Source organism: Camelus dromedarius, chromosome 11 (genome assembly GCF_036321535.1).
Source record: "Camelus dromedarius isolate mCamDro1 chromosome 11, mCamDro1.pat, whole genome shotgun sequence".
Taxonomy (NCBI): Eukaryota; Metazoa; Chordata; class Mammalia; order Artiodactyla; family Camelidae; genus Camelus; species Camelus dromedarius.
The window spans coordinates 36,859,787-36,881,824 of record NC_087446.1 but is presented as its reverse complement, the minus strand read 5'-3'; the positions used below and the strand labels follow the sequence as shown (position 1 = coordinate 36,881,824).

At 37.2% G+C, this 22,038-nt stretch overlaps 1 long non-coding RNA gene across 1 annotated transcript in view; it reads left to right on the top strand.

Moving 5' to 3' along the window:
* Positions 1-10,442: 10,442 nt before the first annotated feature.
* The window catches only part of LOC116156287 (uncharacterized), a 28,073-nt gene continuing 16,477 nt past the window's right edge, over positions 10,443-22,038 (top strand). The window contains exons 1-3 of the long non-coding RNA XR_004140035.2: positions 10,443-10,645; positions 15,289-15,401; positions 17,531-17,668. This is a non-coding gene — a long non-coding RNA (uncharacterized LOC116156287). The remainder of the gene's footprint in view (positions 10,646-15,288; positions 15,402-17,530; positions 17,669-22,038) is intronic.

Here is a 22,038-nt window from a genome sequence, read left to right as displayed (position 1 = left end):
AGAGTCATTTCCGTGAACCTTCTATCAGATTGATAAACGGCCTGAGCCACTTGTCCCAGGGGCAGACATCTCTGCTTTGGGGATACAGGGCGACGAAAGCCAAGGACACATTTGTAAATGAGGTCCAGGCCTTCTGAACTCAATAGCGTTGATTCTGATTTGTCCTAGATTAATAATATTAGCATCATGCTTTGCGGCGGTTTATAAAGTGCCTTTATACCCAAATCTCCTTTTGTTTCCATCCAGGGAAGGAAATACGCAGAAAAACGGAGGGTCAGAGAAGGTAACTGACTTGCTCAAGGGATATAAATAGGAAACAGTGAAAGAGTTTAGATATGTGGTTCTGACACTTGAGTGTGCATCAGGGTTACATAGAGAGCTTGTTGGCTGGGCCCCAACTCCAGAGTGTGTGAGTCTGCAGGTCTATGTGGGGCCCCAGAATTTGTATTTCTCCCAAATTCCCAGGAGTTGCTGATGCCACTACTGCTCCATGGCCCCCACTTTGAGAAGCACCGGATTAAAACACAGGTCTTCTAACTCTATTCCATATCTTGTAATAACCTTCAATGAAAAAGTATATGAAAATGAATATATATATATATATATATATATATATATATATATATTCACACACACACACACATATATATACATGACTGGGACATTATGCTGTACACCAGAAATTGATGTATTATAACTGACTATATTTCAACTAAAACAAAACAAAACAAAAAATACAGGCCTTCTGATTCCTGAGACTGGTCTCTTCTCTCTAGGCCACACTTTCCTACAAATGGCAGCAGCTCCAACTGGCTTTCTCCTTACACAATTTCAAATTCTTTCTTTAAAATGGAAAATGCAACATTTTATTTGAACAGTTCAAACCCTTTACAGTTGAGTATCTTCCACCTTGTTAGAATATTTTAGCAAAAATAGAAAACACCTCCTTTTTTTCCCCTAGTGGTAGAACAATTACTAATCGTGGTTAGACTAAAGAAAAACTGTGGTTTGACAAAAAAGTTTTAACCGTTGAATCTATTGTAGCATTCATATAAATAGCCTCATTTACTGAAAGGAGACATGTAATCGATGAAGTAAAGGTGTAGTTTGGTTGGAATTGGTATTGTCATGCCCCAAACCCCATCTAACTGTTCACAAAATAAGGTGTATGAGACACCTATTTGAAGGATTCTGTCACATCTAAGAAGAACCAATTAGTTTCATGTAAAAAGCGATAGCCTATTCCAAATCTTCGATATTAAACTTCAGCTCACTTAAAACCAGGGTCTCTAAACCTCAGCGCTATTAGAATTGGTTAAAGTAAAGGACTGGAAGGCTGTTGAAAGGGAAATCAAAGATGAAAAACCAGGCAAAAGATGGAATAAGTAAATAAATAAGATCCCAAACTAGGTTGAATTGATTTATGCCTAATAACTTAGTGGGCTCTGTGCTTCCTGGCAGCCAAAGCAAATAGGGGTTTAATAAAAAGCAAGAGCTGCCTAGTGCTGTCTGGCCCTTTCCACCGTCATCGATGCTGAGAATGTGGAGAACATGGCATTTAAAAATGACCAAGCAGCCCATCTGGTGTTACCAGTTTAAAATCTGTTTACATATTTGCTATAAATTACTAAAAATTAATGCTTCCAGAATCTCAGCATTACATTTTTTGGTAATTTTATTCAGTGTTTGCATTAGTCACAAACTTTGTATGAATTTTTAAAATTTTATTTTAAGTTTGATGTATTTCAAACATGAAAAAAGTTCATAAAGTAATATATAAAACTGTTTTTAATCCACTTCTTAGATTTCACAAAATATTTTGTCATGATAACTTCAGAGCTTTTGTTTTAAATAAAATAGATTTGAAGAAAATAGATTTCCCTATCAGCTTTTCCACTCCCAGAGATAACTCTTACCTGAGGTTGTTAAGTAGCCTTTCTGCACTTTTACTACACACATTTTCCATAAACAACAGGCAATCTTATTTTGTATGTTCTGAGAATTTACATAAAAGGTATCATATTCAAGGTACACTTGGGATAATTGCTTTGTTCCCTCAACAAATTTATTTTAGGTTTTAACCATGTTGATAGTTATAAATCTTTTTCCTTGGCTTCTCTGCTCTGTAGTATTCCATGATATAGTATATTTATGTACCCTTTATTGATGGACCATGTGGGTTGTTCCTCTCCAAAGAGGTTATAGCAGTCTGTGGGAGATCCTGATTCTAGCATCAAAGCCTTATACTGGACACTATTAAATATCTGACATTATTGGATTTATTTAGTTTTACAATCTGGAAGTGTTTCTCATCTCTTACTGTTGCTTTATTGAATTTTTCTAATTACTATGGATGATATTTTTGTGGTTTTTACTTCCTCTCTAAGAATTATTTATTCATAACCTCTTCTCATTCCAGAGAGCTGGAGATGTAGGAGGGATTGTTTTCCATTTACTTAATAATGAATTGAAGTTGTTTATCTCTTTTGGATGCTAATAAATTGCCTTTAGCCCTTTAATTTGCATTAAAAAATCTGTCTTTTTCATTTTTTCATGGTGCCTATTTTTATACAGATATTTACTTTTAATGTGTTATTTATGATCAGTTTTTTCATTTATGGTTTATGCTTTTTGTGTCTTGGTTTTGATATCATTATTTATCCAAATATTTTAAAGATATTTTCTTATTTTTCTTCTAAACATATTAAAGTTTTGCATTTCACATCAAGAACTTTGACCTATCTAGAATTGTTTTTTGTGAAAAGTGTAAGGTGGAAATCTAGTTTGGTCTTTTTTCTGTAATGCAAGCCAAGTGTCCCAGAACCAGAGAGTAAATGGTTCTTTCTCGCCTGATGGATGTGTAATGGCACCTATCTCATACACTAGCTTTACGCCACACCCATGCGCGCAGGTGCCTTTGTATCCAAGTCTCCTTTTGTCTTCATCCAGGGAAGCAAGTGTGTGTGTGTATGCTTGTTTCTGAATTGTCTATTCTGTTTCACTGGTTTGTTTCTCTACACCTGCAACAGAATCACCCCACTTTTATTAATCTGGCTCATAATAACTCTTAATATCTGCCAGGCAGATTTCCCCTCCTAATTCTTCTTCAAGATTGTCTTGATTATTATTGACCCTTTATTCATCCATACAAATTTTAGGATTAGCTTTCTGGCAAGCACATGAAAAACCCTGTTAGGTTTGTGATTACTTGCACTGAATTTAGAGATTTATTAGATGAAAACTGACATTTCTATAATATTAAGTCTTCCCTTGGACATATTTCTCTCTCCAAAGATTATCTTCCCTTGTGTACCTTTAACAGATTTTTATAACTTTTTCCATAGGGTTTTTCACACCTTAGATAACTTCCTTACTTAAATAGTTACCTAGATTCACAGATAATTTATAGTTACTTATATATCCTGGGAAAAGTTGTTTTTATTTTCTGGATCCAAGTCCTTTATGATATATATGTTTTATGAATATTTTATTTAAGTCTCTAGATAATCCACATTTTTTGGATTGGAACTGATTACAATCATTATCTATACATGCTAAATAGAGGTTAATTGGTATCCTTAATTTGTTCCTGGTTTTGAAGGGAATGCTACTATCAGTAATTATGATGTTTGCTTTCAGTTTGAGGCAGATTCTCTTCATCAGATTAAGAGATAAAGAGAATTCCTATTTGGAATTTAAAATTATGATTGTGTTGTATTTACTCTATTTTTCCAAATGACCATTTTTTTCTCCTTTAATCTGCTCATATGATTAAATTACATTAGTAAGTATTTCTAATATTTAATTACCTTTACCTTCCTATGATAAATCCTACATCTAAACACACACACAATTGGATCTGATTTACTGGTATTTTATTTATAACTTTTGTATATATTTTGTGTATGTTTAACAAATTCATATTTATTGTGATTTTTGTATATATGATTTCTTTTTGTTGTTTAGTTTTTAGTTTTATTTTTCTCATGACTTCTTTTTTTTGGTGGTTCTTTTTCCCCCTCTTTTCCTGCCTTCTTAAAATCAATTGACTTTTCTTTATTCCCTCTTTTCCCACCATCAGTCTTTAGAAGTCATATACAGTTGGCCCTTGAACAATGTGAGGGTTAGGGACACCAATTCCCTGTGTGGTCAGACATCTTCATAGAACTTTCAACACCTTCGAAACCTAACTACTAACAACCTACTGTTGACCAGAAGCCTAATCAATAAAATAAATTGTTGATTAACACATATTTTGTATGTATATGTATTGTAACAATAAAGTAAGCTAGAGAGAAGAAAATACTATTAAGAAAATCATAAGGAAGAGAAAATATATTTACAGTACTGTATTTATCAATACTGTAAGTTTACATCGTCTGTTTCAAAATGAATTGTCTGTCAGTACCTACATCAATCAGTATTGTTTTATTTGATATAAAACACGGTACTAATATTATACATCAAAAGTAAAAGATAACCTGAAAAAGAAACTTATGTTACTTATAGGTATAACGATTCATGCATTGATAACAAAGAAGCAGCAATATGGTTGCTTATGGTAGTAGCCTGGTGTAATCCATATGATTGCTTCACAGTAGCCAAGTCTACACACTAATGAGCGAATTGTTATAAAAAATTTATAGCGTACAGTATTATAGTCATACTGTAGTATTAGAAACATTGTTACTTAAAAAAACATTTAATTGTGATGATGGGCTGATACAGTTTTTCTAGTTAGAGAGAGGCATATGGTACAGTAATTTTTTTGAAAGCAAAGTTATAAAACAGTAAGAAAACTAACACATTACTAATTTTATATTAAATATCACTCACGTTATGCCTATGTAAGGATAGACTAGCATCTATATATATTTTATGCATTCATGATAAACCTAACTTTTTCTAAATGTTGTCAATATGTCTAGGCTATGTGATTCATCTGAGGGATACTTCAAGTTGTTGCAGATCTCAAAAAAATTTTCCAGTATGTTTGTTGAAAAAAATGTCTGCATATAAGTGGACCCACACAGTTCAAACCTGTGTTGTTCAAGAGTCAACTGCATATTATTTTTGTACTTCTAGTGGGTACTTGTAATTTATAACTGTATTTACAGAGTGTAAAGTTTAGCAATATTTCTACCTTCCTTCTAAAAGAAGCAAAAACTTAGATCATTCATCCCATATTTTATGTTATTTTCTAAAATTATAATTCCATGTTGGTTTTTTAAAACCTCCCCAAATTACTTTTTTAGAAAATAGTCCATGTTTGTTTACATTTTTCCTCATGTTTAGCATCTTATTTTCCCACGATTGCTTCTTGCATCCCATTCCTTTCAGCTTCCTTCTTATTCAAGTCCATCCTTTAGTAATCTTATTTCAGTGAGGATCTGTGGATGATAAACTGTCTCAGTCATTACATGTCTGAAATATCTTTATTTCACTCTCACTCTTGAATTTTCATTAAGCTGGACATTATTCCATCCTATTCTGACTTCTATTTTTGTTATTGGGAAGTCTTTTGTCAATCAAATTATCATCCCTCGGGAGCAATACATTTTTGCTATATGGCTATATTAAAGTAAGATTTCTCTGCAGTCCCATTATGATTTATCAGATGTGGGTTTATTCCTTTTACCCTACGTGGTACTAATGTACTTCTTCAATCTAAGGGTTCATGTTTCTAAAATAATTTTTTTAAGTCTCCATTACTATATCTTGGAATATTTCCTCTTACCACTTCTCAAATCTCTTCTTCCCAAATGCATATTGACATGTTATTATGTCACTGTATTCTATCCCTCTTGTCATGAACATCCGTTTAAAATTTCAAATGTTCTCTCTTTTCATCCTTTTATGCAGCATTCTGTGTAATTTCCTCATATTTAGCTCCAGAACACTTATTTTTTAAATCCTTTTTCCTAATCTGCTGTTAATTTGTCTATCAAGGTTTTAATTTAACTAAAATTACATTTTAGGCAGTTCCATTTAATGTTTCTGCAGATTTGGTTGTGTTTAGTTTTTAGTCTATTTTTTACGTTAAGGTCTTTATTTCCTATTTTATTATCTCCTTCAGATATAATAATATCTTGAATTGTGGAGGTGCTCAGCCTTTATTGTGTCTGCTGATTCTCCCTTATAGTGGATCATTTTCTCATGTAATTTGTAATTTTGGACTGTGAGTTCATCTTTATTTTCTTTCTTTGGCCCCACCTGCCAGGGTAGAAGTGTCTCTACAGTCCATGTAGTAGGTTCATTTGCTTCTGGTTTCTAGCTAAGACAAATTCTTACATGTTTCTTTGCTTAGATTACCAGCTCATTCTGGGAATGTACATTCCAAGGCCTCACCTGCAGATATTTCAAGCTTGGGCTTTGCTATTTCATGGGAAAAGCGGGGGCTTTTGTATCCTGCCTAGAGCCTTAAGGAAAGACCAGCATTCTTGCTGCTTTCATGACCTTGTTGGCAGGGGTTTTCTCCCCCACTCTTGAGTGTCAAGGCAGCCCCACCAGGGTTAGAACTTTATGCACATGCCTCAGCTCCAGCTGCACATTTAGGCAGGCCCAAGGTCACATCTTCTTGGTCTCCTTTCCCTAAAACCCCAACTCCTAGCTTTTGGGGTATGCACCTGAACTGGCATCCTCCGGACTGCCGTCCTGTTCATTTGTTCAGTCTTCATTCTAGCTCTTCATTCTGGTACCTGGGAGTTTCTCTTTCTTTATTTTGAACTTATGTATGTTTAACTAAACTGTATTATCTTTTATCTAATGCGTGTGTGTTTAGTTCAGGAAGGTGCTCTGCATTGGATCTGTCTCCCATGCTGCCAGAACTGAAAGTGCTCACAGGTACCTTCATTTAGACAGATAACATTCGACTGTAGTTTTTGCCACTTACTGGCAAAATGTCCCAGGATGACTTGAAGGATTTGGGGTAGGTCTTGATGGCTTTAGCTAAATTTGGGGAAGCAGGGATGAGAAAATTTTCATTGGAAACATGAGTTCAGTTTGGGGTTATTAGCAAACATGATCCTAATTATTTCCCCATCCATACTTCTTTGCATTGAGACTTTGCAGCTCTAACCACCAAGGAGTAGAATCTATTCCACCCCCTCTTCTCACACCCTTTGAATCTAGGCTGGCCTTGAGGCTTGCATTGACTGGCCAGTACAATTGAGAGAAAGTAATGGTATAGCAGGTGTAAGTGTAGGCATCAAGAGTCCCTGAACACTTCGGTTCTTTCTCTTGGTACCGTGTAGCCCCCATGTGAGCAAGCAAACCTAGGCTGGTCCACTGAAGAATGGAAGACCACGTGCAATGGAGACAAATCACCTTGACTGAGGTTATCCTGGACCAGCCAGCCCCCTGCGTTACTAGACAGCTGACCACAGACATATAAGTCAGTCCAGCCAGTGCTGGAAGAACCACCCAGCTGGAGCCCAAGTTGCCAACCCACAGGATCATGAGCTAAATTAGTAGCTATTGTTTTGAACCACTGGGTTTTAAGATAGTTTATCATACAGCAAATGCTCACTTTTGTAGACATACTAAGTTTGAAATATCTGTGAAATATCCATTAGGATATTTTCAGTAGGAAGTTTTGATTCTAGATCTGGATCTCAGTAGTGTAAATGAAGTTCTACGTAGAGATTTAGGAGTGATCAGCATAGGGATGTTCATTGATGTCAAGCATGAACATTGAGAACATTTCTTATTTTCTGAACAAGATGTTAATTTTCTGGTGATAATGACTGCTGTGAAATATTATTCTTCGTTCAGCTCTCCTGCTGTCATTTCTGAAGAGACTATCATGAGATGAATAGTTAGGAAACATGTCTTTCAGAGAGTAACTGATATTTCTCTTGAGCTAGTCTGAGGTATTATACAGCTCAGAGTGTTCCTCTCAGAATGAAATGTTTGGAAGACAGGGTTTAAATTTGCCCTTTCACTGGAAGAGTTTTTGCCTCTACTCTTCCTGGTAGATCACTCTGCCTGATGTATGTGTCATAGCCCTGCAGAGTGTATGTAGCTCAAAAATGAGAGAGAACCAACAGTTGTGTGAGTCAACATAAGTGACAAGTCTTGCTCGTATGTTCCTTATGATAACTCAGTGAACTTGGGATTGTGGCTATCCCCATTTTTACAGATAAAGAAACGGAGATTCCTGAGTTTTAAAAGTTGCTCAAGGTCATTCAACAAATAAAGAGCCAGGGTTCAAGCCTGGTTTTCTGACTCAAAGTCTTTCTCACTTCCTTCCACACCACCACATCCCAGATGAAGGACTTTTCACCTACACAATTGAATTCAGTCCTCACCACTCTTTGTGAGGTATTACTAGTCATTTTAAAACTTCCTGTGTATCATACGGCTTTATTTCTGTCCTCTCCAATATACTTTTATACAGATTATTTAACCCTGTCTGAAATCCCATGGACACCCCTCCACATGGCCCAAGAAATAGGGCAGGACCAGACTGGGTTATGCTCCCAAGGGAGTCACGCTAACCTATCTTGTCATTTGAAATGGCTGTGAGTCTTTATCTGACCACAAACTCTAATTAATGATCATTTAACTGTACTGTCAACTCCGTTTAAATTTGAGTGATACCAGTTGTTTCTTCCTTAGGCCAACCAATAGCAACAGGGGAAGGCATTCATGCATGCCATTGTCCCAGTGGCTCTGGGCCTATAGCAGCCCAGTTTAATGGGCATTCAGAGCTCATTAGTGAGGAAACACATCAGGAGTGACCGCTCTGGTGCCACACGTTGCAACTAATAGCCCTGCCGAACAGAATCGTTTCTGTTTCTGCTCACTTGTTGTGAAATCCTTTCAATGTCAACAAGTGGTCGTGTCGGCAGGAGCCCGCCATCCTGCCCAGCAGTTTTATCCGTTGCTCTCCTGAGTCAGACTTGTGTCCTCCTCCATTGTCCGGTCCCACAAAGGAGCCTGAGCAATCACAAAGCCTTCACAGCCATTCATCATCAGCTCACCGATTCCGCGGGCAAGATTGCCCACCAAAGCATGGGCCAGTCCGTGGGCCTGGCATGTGTGGGTCCAGAGGCAGGACACTGGGCCAATGGCCCCCTGCCTTGGGGATCTGAGCAGCACAAACAGATAAGGTTTGACTTCCTTATTCAAGAGACAACCAAAGTTACATGTAATGTACAGAGTTGGGCTAAGCATGTACTAAGACCATAACAGAAAAATTGCAGTGTGGCCAGATTGGGTTATTCTCTAGTCTGGAAAAGAAAGTGAACTTTCTGATCAAAGGGGAGATTGCACCAAATAGATCAGTTTATCTACTCAAGGGATGTGTATCCTTTTATTCTTGAATAATTTGGTGCATTTGCACCGTATATAGAAATGAAAGTTGTCTATAAAATGTCACGCGAACTGTCTAAGCTATATTGTTAGATTTTTAGAAAGATAAGTGATACTCCTGATTGTGCAATGTTTTGATACCCAGGTGGTTGAGAATTAGTCATATTTGCCAGAAGTCCAGAAGCACTAAAAATGATTCTCCAAATATAGCATTTCATACATTGGAAAAATGCTTTCTGTTTTCACTAAAAGGATAAAATTTTCTCTCCTTGAATATAATTCTTTAATCTTTCAGAGCTCTTGCAAGGAAGTGTCTGTTGTAATTCATTTTGTATTTGACAAAGTAGGTGGTGGTCAAAGTGATAAAGATCTTAAACTCCTCAGCTCACCCTCCAAGCCCCAGGCCTGGCCTCTAGGTCTGCTGTGTCCAACTTCTGTATGTGTTTCTGTATATACTTCTTTTCTAGTCCAGACCCTACTAGATTTTTTAATTACTGGTTTCTGTGTCTGAATCCCTTGCTAAACTGAGAGCTGCTAGAAAACTATTTCTCCTTCTTGCTCGTCTTAGTTGACTTAGCATATATACATGAGTAGATGCTAAATAATTTTTTGTTGAATTAAGTAATCAGTGTCACAGAGTTGTCAACAAGTGGACCTGTGCCTTTGCATTTTCAACCTAGAGGTACCACAAGAAGTGATCAAGCTGTTAAACATTTTGGAGCATTACATCTGGTTCACATTCTTTGCAAATTTGGGGCTTAAGAATACAATAGTTAGGTAGAAGTCACTTTCTAATCAAAATATTTGCAGTAGGAGAAGCAAGTTTTTAATATCGATGTTCTGACAAACAGTATGTCCCCAAATTTCTTATGTGTGTTTTCCTAAGATGTGGTTTCTCTTTATGGTTATCTGTCGTCGTTGTTACCGTCATCATACCTTCCAATAATTGAGCCCCTACTATGTGCCAGACACAAATTAATGACTGTAGTCTGTGCTCATTCACATCCACCCAGCTGCTTTTATTAATGCTGTGAATATGCAGAATAGCACGAGGGTTGTGCAGTCCTTCTGTGCATTATTGTAGGGGCAGCCCCTTGCAGAGGCTATGTATCTATAAAATACTCTGAAATTCCTCTATGGGCAATCTGTTTCAGATACAGAAGACATGCCAAAGTGAAGGGAATTCTGTTTCCTAATGGGCCACCCTGCTTTGTGATGCCTCTCTCACGCAACACTTTCAAAAGACCGCTGACTCACACGTGGGTTTTACTGCTGTGGTTGAAGGTGCACAACGCCAAGGTTAAGCTCATGGCCCTTGCTCCTTTTGAAGGTAAGTGATGACATGCATTGGTTTCCAAAGGAAGTGCTCAGATGATAACTAAAAACTCAGACTTTGAAGTATTTTCACAATTATTAAAATAAGAAAAACAAAAAGAAAGAATTTCTTATAGTGTCCTTTTTTAGAAAGTTTTTTGGTGTCCATAGTAGGTTAGCTCTGACCTTCACCAGTGCGATTTGGTTACAAAAGTTTTATGTAAATTATCCCATTTATTCCTTCTAAGGATCCTGTGTAATAGATCTTACTATTATCTCCATTTTACACGTGAAAAAATTAAGGATTAGAGACATTAACCAGTCTGCCCAAGTTTAGGGAGGTAGAAGGCCGTGGAACCAGGATTTGAGCCTCTTTTAGGGCTTATGTCTTTTTTTTCCCCCCCTAATATTTTTAAAAATTGAAGTATAAATACTGTGCAATGTTATAAAAGTTACAGATTTGCAATATAGCAATTCACAATGTTTAAAGGTTATACTCCATTTATAGTTACGATAAAATATTGGCTATATTCCCCATGTTGTACAATATATCCTTGTAGCTTACTTTATACCTAGTAGCTTGTACCTCTTAATCCCCCTACCCCTATATTGCCCCTCCTATCTCCCCTCTCCCCACTGGGATATGTCCTCTGTATCTGTGAGTCTGCGTCTTTTTTTGTTATATTTACTAGTTTGTTGTATTTTTTAGATTCCAGTATAAGTGATATCATACAGTATTTGTCTCACTTAGCATAATATAGGGCTTGTGTCCTTGACAAGAGTATATGCTCCCACTGATCCCCCATTATGTAGCTGTGACTGAAGTTTAAATTTGCCTTGCATCTACTAGCTGTTACAGATGGAAATTTCCTTAAGTCTTTATAATGCCAGAGTTACTTTGGCAATATTGGCCTGGTGCTTCTAGCAGGAAGTCACTCAGAAGGTCTTTCCGCAGGCAGCTTGCCATCTCTTGTCCTTCAAGCCATACAAGAACAGCTCTTTGCTGCCTGGCCACCTCTAACATTTTACAATAGGACACATTGGGGTTCATTTTGTTTCTGTCTTACAATCCCCACAGCATGTCACTGAGGAAGTGATATAGAACTGATTAAGAGCAGTCTCTGTGTCCCATCTGCATGAGTGGGGAATGAAGGGCTTTGCAGCACATTACTTTGGGGGACTTTGAAAAGGGTAATTAAATTGTTTAAATCGAATTTGGGGGCCCCTGTCACAAATCATTACCTTGTCTTTCCTCCATCTATCTCCTTGTTCTTCAAATTAATGGCACATACCACACACTGACCTCCATTAGCTTAATTTGCTTGAGACATTTTCCAGCCCATATCATCAAAATGAGAGAGAAAATTATGTTGGCCAGGGGACCATCTGTGGAGTACAAAATGTTAAAGAAGCAGGAATTTTTCTGCATTTTCTTATTTCTTGTTTTTGAAACTATTCTGTATACGTACAACTCTAGATACTTACAGTTACAAACTCAACACGTTTCTCAGATTACTGGCTTGGATTTGGTAAATAAGACTGGCATTTCTATTCTAGGATGACATTTAAAATATTCTTATCCTCAAATGTTAACACATGAGCTACAGAAAAAAATGATTAAGGCTTTGACTTCTTAATCAAACATTTCTCTTAACTGTGAATGCCGTACATAGCTCTCTAGAGCTGTATTCTCTCTAGCATTTCACAAAAAGTGCTGGGAAATAAAGTCATCTCTGAGCACCCCTGCCCAACACACTCAGTTTTTAATGCATTAATTCACTAACCAGCACTGATTCCTTCCTCCTGTAAATGAACTGGTTTTTCTAACTTCCCTGTTGGGTTAATTATCATCAATATACTTCTGAGATTAAGAAATATGATCTATAGATTTGGTGGTTATTATATAATTCAATTTAGCATGCATTTTTTGAGTATATTCTAGTTAATTATTTTTGGCCCGATGGGCACAGCATGGAGAGGAAAGTTCTCTTCACTAGAGCACAGGTAGAATGATCAGTTACCTACCAAAATAGCACTGTATTAAAAAAAAACCCTTCCAGAAACTCCATACAGGCTTAGGGAGGAAGTCTGGTGAAGTACATTGGAAAAGGGACAGACACTTGATAGTGAGCCTGGTTCTTCCTTAAGCAGCGGTGTGACTGTGGTCATGTCACTCAGTCTTGACAGGTCTTAGCTTTCTTGTGTATTAAACCAGGCCCTTGCACAAGATCTAATTTCTCTATCCACCCCACACCAAGGACCCTTTAATTATCTTTTCCTCTGATTCCTTATGTTTTGAAAGACTTAGTCTAAGAAAGAACATTTATTAATGATTAATTTGTTTTCATTAATGATTTATTTTCTACCAGAAACATACATAGTATTGCCAATTGGACCTTTTCATAAACATGAGACCACAAAGTTACACTAATTTGATGATTGTAGCCTAAATCAATAAAATAATTTTTTGTGTGCGTAAGCCAGACGTGCTCAAACTTTCTCAATTCATGGCACTCTTAGGCCCCCCAATTTTTTTCATGGTCCTCCTAGGCCAAAAAAATAAAATAAAGTCTAGCAGTTCTGTTTATTAAGTACTTAGATCCAAACAACTTAGGTGGTATTTATGTCCTGATAACTTAGTAGCCATTTGGGAAAAAAATACACCTAACTTTTAAAAATATTTTTTAGTTCATTCTTATAAAACCACAATTATAGGTGTACGTGCCTATTGGGCACTGTGCACCTTTGCAGATCTTGGAATCAGATTTATAAACAAATTATTAACAGATAATGATAAATTATTTCTTGTTCCGCATTGATTTCCACATGGCACTCACTTGCTTTTTTATTACAGCAATTGTGGAAAATTCACTTTGACAGATAAGACATTATCAAAATAAGTGTAGCACATTTAATGTTGAAATTGTGAACTACCTTGGGCTAAAAATTTCCCTGATGTCTGGCAGATTTGAGTACTTCTGTTTTCCAGAAATATAAAATTATCCTGTAGTGTCTCTCTGAGTTCACTGAGACCTTCTCATGCCCCCCTCACTCCTGTGTTCCTTAACACACAGTTCAGGAACCACAGAACTAGGCAAGTTTATCATAGCAAAATACTTAATTTTCACTAGGCTTTCTTAAAATTATAAAAAGAACCAACTGATGCCATCATGACTTTCAGAGATCCCCCAAGTCAAGAACCACTAGACCAGAGAGTCTAGTACTCTAGAGTTCTTCTTTTGAATTCTAATACTGTACCATTCATTCTCTCCATATTTATTGAGCACCTGATATGTTTCAGAAATTGATCTGAACAAAACAGATGAAAAACTCTGCCTTTTTGGAACTTACATTCTAGTAGAGGAAGTAAGAAAATAAAGTAAACAGAATAAATAAATGAATTATGTTGTATGTTGAAAGGTGATGAGTGGAGAGAATCAGGAGTCCCTGGGGCAAGTACAGTTTGAAACAGGGTTATTGGGAATAGATCTTATTGAGAAAGTGATGTCTAAATAGAGACTTGAAGGGAGTGAGATGTTAGTCCTACACAAATCTGAGAGAAGAGTGTTCAGATGGGACAGTGAGACACAGGCTTTAAGGCAGAAGAGCAGCTGGGATGTTCAAGGACCAACAGGGACATCAGTGCAACTGGATCAGAGGCATCAAGAAATGGAGTTGTAGGAAAAGATGTCGTAGGCAAAGCAGGGCTGGAGGCAGAACCGGTAAGGCCTGGGAGACCAGTATAAGGGCAATGTATTTTCCTCTGAATGATGGGGAGCCACTGAAAGTTGTGAGTAAGAGTGTGACATGATCTGATTTATATTTTCACAGGATCACTTCAGCTGCTATATTAAAATAGACTGTAGATGCTGGATAACAATTAGAGGGCTACTACAGTAATCTAAGTAGCAGTAATTATGATATAATATATCATTATATAGCACATAAAACAATACTGTATATTGTGGTATATTTATAGTATATTGAAGAAAAGTGTGGAAAGAAAAAAGAAGGGAAGCAGGAGGAGACCCAGGATGTCGATATATCAGCAAAGTGTCAGGCTGAATGGTCCTGGGCAGAAGGGCAAAGAATTATTCATGCTATAGCAAGGTCAAGGGGTTTAAGGACTGTGAAAGGGATTTGAGGACTCAGATACCCTGATGATAATCTTGGCTGCATAGTAATCAGTTATTTCGATAGTGAATTATCTCATGATGCAATCTTTTATAAAAGTGGCAACAAAAGTTTGAGAGTTATTCAGTTGGAACTGCATGCTGTTCAGTCAACACTGGCTGGCTGAGGGCAGGGTAGATTGGGTGGCCGGTGGAGAGGAGATAGGAGAATACATCGCACTGAAGTCATTCAATAAATAAATTGTGTCCTGAGAAGGAATGTCTCAGATGAATTGTGAACCACTGTAAAGGATGCATTCTTTTGTTGTTACAGTAATAGAAGCAGCAACTCAGTGTAATTAAGATTTCAGTTAACTTTGGCCTAGTTGTGAATATTTTCACGTGGGAATATCAAAGGGACTGGAAATCCAAGGTGCTTTCAGCTAGGTTAGTGTCACAGAATCCCAAAATTGAATCCTGTTTTCTTCCTGCCAGTTAACAAAAGAGTGTGTAAAAGGAATTTAAGATTCTTTCTGTCTATTATTAGCTTCCTGGATCTCCAAGATACCTGCAGGGGGACATTCTACCAAAAAGCAAGTGATGGAAAAACCTGTGTTCTTCTTGCTCTGTTCTCCGCTGACTGAGACTTGTGGCTGACAGGTAATAGAAATCTTTTCAGTCCAGTAGCTATTGTAGGAAACGAAAATCCTTTGTGGTTCCCCTTAAATGCTAGGAATCAGAGAAAGCTATTCTCTAACAAACAAAAACACACCAAACAAAAAATTGCTTTTCTTTGCACATCATCCTGACTCCCCAAGTGCTCTGATCAGTTACCATCAGAGCATCTGTCACAAGTACTATTGATGACATCCAACCTCTTGGTGCCCTCTTATACAGATGGTCACTTATATTATGGAATTTGACAAACCACTAGATGAAAGGGCACAATCAATCTTCCCCTCTGTAGCTGCAAGTTCCACATCCTCGGATTCAACTGACCACAGATAAAAAATATTTGAGAAAAAATTACCAAAAAGTTCCAAAAAGCAAAACTTGAATTTGAAGCAAACAATTTACGTAGCACTTACTTTTTATTCACAACTGTTTACATAGTATTTATGTATCAGGTATTATAAATAATCTAGAGATGGTTTAAAGTATATGGGAAGATATGTGTAGGTTATATGCGATGCTGCACCATTTTATATAAGGGAGTTGAACATCTGCAGATTTTGGTATCCACAGGGGTCCTGGAACCAATCCCTTTCGGACAAGGAGGGATGACTGTACTTTAAAAGACACTTTTCCTCCCAGTGAGGGTAGAATTAGTCTCGTAAGAAAACAGCATTGTGCATTCAATGGTATAGTTCATCTAGGGAAAAAAAGTGATTTCAAATGGAACACATTATTGTTTTGTGTTTTTAAAAGCAAAAGATAGATGAAAGCCCAAAATGTCTTTTAAATGAAGGATAGCAGATCTCTAGGCTTGGTAAGTAATGCATGAGTAAAAAGAATCTATGCCTGATCACAGTATTTGTAATTGATAATTAGATAATCCCAGTTTTTAGATTAATTATAGATTTGCATTGTCTTTTGCTAACATAAGAATTTTTATTTAAATGGGACTTTACATTTCTTTTGTTTCTTTCTCCTGTTTCTATTCCCAAACCAAAGAGGGGATCACTCCCGTTTCGTATTGCCATTCCAGATAGGAAAACAGAAAATGAGGAAAAGATATAATGTACTACAAGAGTGTTCTGTGACCCTAAGGAAATGTTTGTTCTTGTATCTTTTTTAATTTAAGATGGGGGGAAAAAGACTTCACAGAGAAGTAAACCTGAGACACTGATTCAAGAGCCAGACAGTTCAATGAACAGGATAATCGGGGTAGTTTTTGACAGGTGCGGCTGCCTGCCTATAGCTGGCATATAATCATTACCATTTTAATAAGGCTCTAATAGGGGGGCTGATCATTCAATGGGGTGTGAGGATCCTAATTCAGCTCCCAATCCCACATGAATGTGCTAGAATTTGCAAGCTTTGTTTTCCTCTTTTGTACCTCTGAATGCCAATAATTACCGGCTATAGATTCAAAAATTCTTAGAACTGGAAGCTAAATTAGCTCTCCTAATACTGCAGAAGAATGTCAATACTCATAAAAAAAGGAAGCAAGTGGTTTTTTTGTATTCTTTTTTTTTTATTACACTTGTAGGCATTGTGAAGATCAGCAGTTGAAGTGGGCTGGCTACAGCATGAATAATAACATTACTGTCCTTCTCATGAAGAGCCCTCCCCCTCTCAGGAACAAAAAGTTATCCATTGGTCCAAATGAAATAAGTCTTCTAAAATCATACATTGCTTTTTAGCTTTCTGCTTTTCTTGTTAGGAAAGAATTCATACCTTCTCTCTGGTCTGGTTTAGAGACAGAATTTGTAAATATTCTCTAAGTTCCAGTTGTAAGGTAGGTATCTCCCTGGGAGGGAGGGGAAAGCTTAAACCTCCCCAAAGCCTATCTCCAAAGAGATTATTCATAGTCAAACCACTTGCATCATAGGTAGAATTATAATAATAACTATTCTGATATTGGATCCCATTATTTAGATAGCACGAGGTTCTGGATGCTTTATTTGGTGCTTCAACACCTGTATGAGGTAGATATTAATTTCAGGCCCATTTTCACAGAATGATACTTCAAGTGATGAAATAATATTCTCAGTCATACTTGTATTAAGTGGTAAAGAAAGGATTCAAACTGTCTATATACCACAATTTCAGTTTGTTTCTTGTAGGTGACAGCTGTCTGAAGCTCCCAAGGTTTGTGCACTTAAATCAGTGATGACTGCACCTCACCCCACATCTCACCCAGTGTCACAAAGTACGACAACCAGTCACGTCCCCAGTGTCAGCAGAAATACTCCTCAGTGGAGGTAAGAAACCTGGCTGAGGGTCATGCTCAGGCCAGTGCCAGGAACCAACTTTCAGAAATGCTTAAATTCCCCTCCTTCATGCATCAGACCACACTGTCTCCAAACAAGCCGTGGAAAATGAAATCTTCGGTGGTTGATAAGTAATCTTCAAAGTGTCATTTGTCTGCACTGATGACTTGCTACATCCCTGTTCTTTGGGAGTCCTGCCAGATGCTCTGCTGGCTTCTAACACACTGTGTGGGGGCGGTAATGTACCTAAGACCTTTGGGATAACATCACACGTATGCTCACCTTAAAACAAACTCTCTTCTATGTCAGTCATTGACATGCTGAAGTTTCATGTATCCGTCCTTAAAGTCCAAGGATACTGATTACCATTGTCAGGCCTTATTTTGTTTAGCTGATATACTTTATTCATAAAATTTTTAATTAAATGGGACTTTGGATTTTACAGTTCAGAGAGCTGTAGTGTCCTGACCATTGTCACATAGTAGACCTGACACCAGAATCTAATTTTCATGATGCTTCAGAATTATTTTCACTATGAATCAAAGTCACTAGGGACCTTTAAAACACACACATACACGCAAATCTCCACACATTATACCCTAGCCCATTTGAATATCACTAGGGAAATATATTGTTAGGCCTAATTCCTATATGAAAGATTAGGGTCTCATAACTGCTTTCTGATGGACAAATATGAATAAGCCAACTGATACTATATGTTTATTTTCTTAAGTGTCAGAGTCTGATTTTGTGTCACTCAATGCAACTCTGTATTAGCTATTGCTGCCAAAGGAATTACCTCTACATTTAGCAGCTGAAGGCAACAAGGAACATTTTTTGGCAGTTTTTGTTGGCCAGGAGCTCAGGAGCAGCTGAGGTGAGTGGTTCTGGCTCAGGGTCTCTCATGAGATTGTTGTCAAGATGTCAGCCAAGACTGCATTCACCTGAAAGCTCACCTGGAGCTGGGAGATCTGTTTTGAAGACTGATCACGCACATGACTGTCCAGTTGATCCTTCAGGGTCTCACCACGTGCATCTCTCCATTGGGCTGCTTGAGTGTACGGGGCGATTGCTCCCCACAGAGTGAGTGGCCTAAGAGAACAAGGTGGAAGCCATAATGTCTTTTATGACCTGGTCTTAGAAGTCACACTCCATCATTTCTTCAATATCTTATTGCTTGCATGAGTCAGACCTAGTCACTGTAGGAGGAACAAGAATACAAGAAGAGTGAATCAACTAGGGGCCATCTGGGAGCCGGCTACCACAAATTCCATGGCAGAGCTCTTGACTCCAGTAACTGCTTTGGGAGAGTCATTCCCACTCAACTCACAGAGTAGAGCCAACTGGTTAATCCTCCAGATACAAGTCTCCACAGACACACAGACCCTAGGAATGAAACTCACAAGCTCTCTCACCAGTTTTCTGTTAATGTCTAACTCATGGCTAGGGAATGTAAAGACCTCTATTTCTTCTTTAGTCGTTTATTCATCCTTTCCCTCAACAAAAATTTACCGAGGACCTGCGACCTGCCAGGTGTGATAGGTAACAACAATAAAAAATATATCTAGAATGTACTCTCTAGAATTCAACTGACACCTTCACAGAAGTGTACCACTGAAGTACCATTTCCTCGTGGAAAATTCTAACATTCTAGATTTAGGGCTCCTTATTTAATCCTTTTTTAAATCTGACTTGTTTGTGAATCTCATCCCAATTGCCATGTTCCCTAGGAATCAAAGAACCATCAGACCCAGAAAAGTGTTAGACAAATAAGATTCATTTTGGCAAAGGTCAACTGAACAAGCACATACCCCAAAGGGTGCCATGCAGTGCTTAAGACCATGAGACTAGAAATAACACCTGGTCCCTGGTTTATAATATCCAACTCATAACATTACTGAGAATATTTTTTACCAAGTTTACACTATTCATAAAACTGAACATGTCAGTCATGTCCTATTGGATTAAAAAAAGTTGTGCTAACATAAGAAATGACTGAAATAGCCATACCTGACAAATAATCTTTCCCCCTTTAAACCATTGAACCACATTTTACTCATTAGAAAAAAATGGGGATAGAAATAGTAGTGCCTACTTCATAGGATTATGTGAGAATTGAATGAAATAATTTATTTATAGTAATTAGCACAGTGTCTGAACTCTTAAGTACCCAGCAAATGGTAAAATATACCAGTATATTATTCTAAACCACTCATAGCTAACTGGCTTCACTTTGGTGGTGTTCATTTTTTTTGTTCATTTGTTTTGAGAATTTCAGTGATCAATCAAAAATTTAAATTTCAAACATTGAAAATTTCCCCCAAAACATTAAAATTCTCCCATAGTTAATGGGCTCTCCTATAATCTAAAATAGATGTCTTTTCTTCTGCAGATTTTTCACTCGTTTTTATATGACACAGGAACTGGTTGTGTGACTCAGTGTAGCTGGTGTTTTTAACAAATTACAGTGTCATATTGGATTAAAATGTATCACTTTAGTCTATGACATACTTTTCCATCTGTAAAATGGGATGAACATGTTTATTAGTCTTTCATTTAATATGTGACAATTAGTATCTTGGAAAGCAGAAATGTACATTTGGATGAAATTAGTAGGTGGAATAGTCAGTAAAATTAACCTATGGCATCCTACTTTTGATAAGTAGGATCCTTGAGTTTTTCACTTGTCTCGTGCTGTGGACAAGCAGAGGACAGCAACATATTCTGCTAGCGTCCAAACTTCTGCTGATTTTGTGAATATGACCTTTCGAGCCAAACTTAGGCCTCTTCTGCTTCCAATTCTGCTGAACATGAAGAAAATGTGATTTCCTGGAGCAAAATAAAAGGCTTAGAAAGAAGACTGAGAAGGCGTCTTAGATATCAAATAGCTCTTACAAAACACCGTTTTGATGAAGCAGTGTAAGCAAGTCAGAAACATATGTATTAAATTTCCCTTGTGTTATTTGGGGTTTCAAAAATCAAGGGATTAACAAAGTGGTAGGGGCTGCCCTTCGGTTGGACAGTGCCCTTAGAAACCCCCTAAACGTGTTTTGGGGGAGAGATTTAGTTGACCCTTCAAAACTTCAGGATATTCTCCACAGACCAGGAAGTACCCAGAACTCTTAAGATTGTCTCATTGCCAGCTTTCCAGTCCCATATCTAGATCAAAGAAATAGAGCTAAGTGCACAGATGCTGGGAGGCTTATCTGTACTGAAGTAATGATCCTTTCCTTTGGTTTGCCATGAATTAGAAATAATCCTCTTTTTTTCCCATCTTAAACCAGAAAAGAAATATTAGACACACTTTTCCTTTACTGAGCTCCAATTCTGAAGATATTACCCTCAGAAAAATTTGTTAAATTAAGAAGTATGACTAGTTCTTCTTTCACTTAGCTTAATTGAGTAAAGTAACTCTTTAGTGCCCAAAGCCCCAGTTCTCTAATTGTTTTGTTATTGGAGGATGTCAACAGTTGTCTCCAAAGGATGTTGGGGAATGCTTTAAAATGCGCTAATTGTATTATTCAATGATATTCTGAAAAACAAACAGATTCCTAACATCACAATTTAAAAGGAGTGAAGGTGGAAGAAGGAATGAAGTGTCCAAAATATAACAACAAAAGGTCTGCTCTGAGGTATTGGAGTCCCATGCATTGAATGAATTCAGATTAAGTTTAAATCCAGCAAGGTTTGAAGACCATTCTCTTTGGAGCTTGGCGAAATTGGCAAATCAGCTATTAAAAAATAGGACTGAAGTGTTTTATCTGTGTTGTCCTTTGTAATTAGGCTGCTGAATAACAGAAGTATTATCACACCAGGGTTAGTGCCAGAGGATTATCCAAAGTTTTACAAATGGGATGCTAAAGTGGCCCGAACAGGTGCACACACAAAGCCTAAGGGAGGGGAAAAGTAGGAGAATGAAAGCTGAGGCCTACTACTTTCAGCCACATAGTAAAATTAATGGTTTCTGTAAATGAATGGCACGGTTAGATTACCATTGAACTTGTAAAATTAGAGGAAGGAGTCAGATTCTTCATTACACGCCTTTTTCTTTTTTTAATTTGTACAGAGGAGGTCGACCTTAATTGTCGTTTTACCTCAAAAAAAAAAATCTTTTCATTCGAATAATTTTGCAGCAGGCACAGTGACTCCTCAAAAGAATTGTGCTTTCTGAAATCTTTTCTTTTTTCCTCCTGGTCTACTCATGTGACCTGTGTGCTGCAGAGAAAAGTGAGTTCAATTTGAATGAGCTCATATTTGAGAAATTGATGACTCTAAAAAGAAGAAGGAAAAGCAAAATATCTTCTACCTTAAAAACAACAGTGAAAATAGCAAGTTGAATGGGCTTCATGCAGGAAAATTAA